Here is a 207-nt window from a genome sequence, read left to right on the forward strand (position 1 = left end):
GCATTGCTGTGAAGGGAGGTGGTGAAAGGGGGTCGTCGTCGTCCTCGAGCCAATCGCCCACCCTCTAGACCCGCTGACTCATCCACAACTTGACCTCACGGCAACGGCATGTCTTTTATCTCCCTCTGTTCAGTTCAGCGATACCACTCATCTTGCTCTATCTTGAATACCTGCTTGCAGACCACTCACCAGGCTACCGACTTGTCT

This window comes from Verticillium alfalfae, genomic scaffold (genome assembly GCF_000150825.1).
Source record: "Verticillium alfalfae VaMs.102 supercont1.4 genomic scaffold, whole genome shotgun sequence".
Classification (NCBI taxonomy): Eukaryota; Fungi; Ascomycota; class Sordariomycetes; order Glomerellales; family Plectosphaerellaceae; genus Verticillium; species Verticillium alfalfae.